The sequence below is a fragment of the Otolemur garnettii genome, unplaced genomic scaffold (genome assembly GCF_000181295.1).
Source record: "Otolemur garnettii isolate 467f Iridium unplaced genomic scaffold, OtoGar3 scaffold00069, whole genome shotgun sequence".
NCBI lineage: Eukaryota > Metazoa > Chordata > Mammalia > Primates > Galagidae > Otolemur > Otolemur garnettii.
Window position 1 is genome coordinate 10,207,439 of NW_003852464.1, and position 1,674 is coordinate 10,209,112.

Below are 1,674 nucleotides of genomic sequence, written 5' to 3' on the forward strand. Positions count from 1 at the left end.
GTCAATAAATACCATATAAATGGTATAGTTAATAAATATCATATACATGGCATAGTCAATAAATACCATATAAATGGTTTAGTTAATAAATACCATATAAATGGTATAGTTAATAAATATCATATACATGGCGTAGTCAATAAATACCATATAAATGATTTCGTCAATATATACCATATAAATGGTGTAGTCAATAAATAGCCTCCTGTCCTCCAACTGTGCATTCCTTTCTCTTTGTGACAATCCTCTACTGTACACCAGGAGCTAATGGCTGGTTGCTGTCATTACCCAGAATGTCTTCTTAATACCTGATTGTAGAAACCAAACCATTTTTTCTTCATTTAGTTCAAACAAGGTGAACAGCTATAGCTGAAAGATTGTTACTTTTATTTTACTTTTAGTCTTTTCTGTTTTTTCTTTCTTACTTTCTTTCTTTCTTTTTTTTGAGACAGAGTCTCAAACTTTCACCTGGGTGGAGTACCATGGCGTCTCAGCTCACAGCAACCTCCAACTCTTGGGCTTAATCGATTCTCTTGCCTCAGCCTCCCAAGCAGCTGGGACTACAGATGCTCGCCACAATGACCAACTATTTTGTTGTCGTTGTTGTTGTTGTTGCAGTTGTCAGGGTGCTGCTCCAGCTTCCAGATTAAGCGGAATAAGCCCAATAATCAGACTAAGCCCAATAATCAGAAGGTCTGCAACTCCTTCCGCTACAACCGGCTGATTCACAGCAAGACCGTGGGCGTTGAGCCTCTGCTGACGGGAAAGGGGTCGCGGTGGTCATGAAGCGGAGAGCTGGCCAGCGGAAGCCTGCCACTTCCAATGTGCAGACCACCATCAACAAGAATGCCAGGGCCACCCTGAGCAGCATCAGGCATGTGATCCAAAGGATTAAGTATCAGCCATACCTGCAGCCATACCTGGCCCAACCACAGGACCAGCACCATCCTGTGCAGCCAGAAGCCTGTGACGGTGAAAAGGCGGCGCACGCAACACACCCGGAGGCCCTGAGCCTTGTCCCACACAGCGATAAAGAGTTTGCTGACCTCTCAGCCAAAAAAAGAAGAAAGAAAAAAAAAGACAGATTATTTTTTCTTAAAATAGACTTTAATGAAGAACTTTATAAGTGATTATCAAAGTTTTATTCACAGGTATCTTTAAAATTTTCAATTACCTCCTGAAATCACACCATGATCACAGCATCATCTAGGTTTGTTCACAGTGACCACTGAAATTTGATACAGAAATCTCATTGTTGTTATATGTCAAAGCAGATATCCATGAACATGGTGAATCGGAGAAACAGAGTCCTTCTGGTACACGATACAATCCTGAAAATTCCATTTTTGCTGCTAGTATTTCTGATCACTTATAAATGCACAATAACAAAGTCAAAGTAAATTGTTGCTAATGGTTTAAGAAAATTAAAGGTAAAATAATAGATAATCATTTCACCAAATCTGAAATAATGAAAGCTGTATAGAGAGCATAATGATGTGTTAACCTCAGTTTTGTTGACCAGAGACCCACAGAACTGAGCTTACACATGTGACAGTTCAGTCAAGAGATAAACCAACATATTTTTCTCCTTAAAAATATTTTTATATTAAATTGTGATCCAGAAATTGAACAGTAACAAATAATTAATCAAGAAATAGTTTTTGATATATTTTA

The 1,674-nt window shown here is 38.5% G+C and overlaps 1 pseudogene; it reads left to right on the forward strand.

Moving 5' to 3' along the window:
- The window catches only part of LOC100950933, a 66,565-nt pseudogene extending 65,554 nt beyond the window's left edge, over positions 1 to 1,011 (forward strand).
- Positions 1,012 to 1,674: the final 663 nt, after the last annotated feature.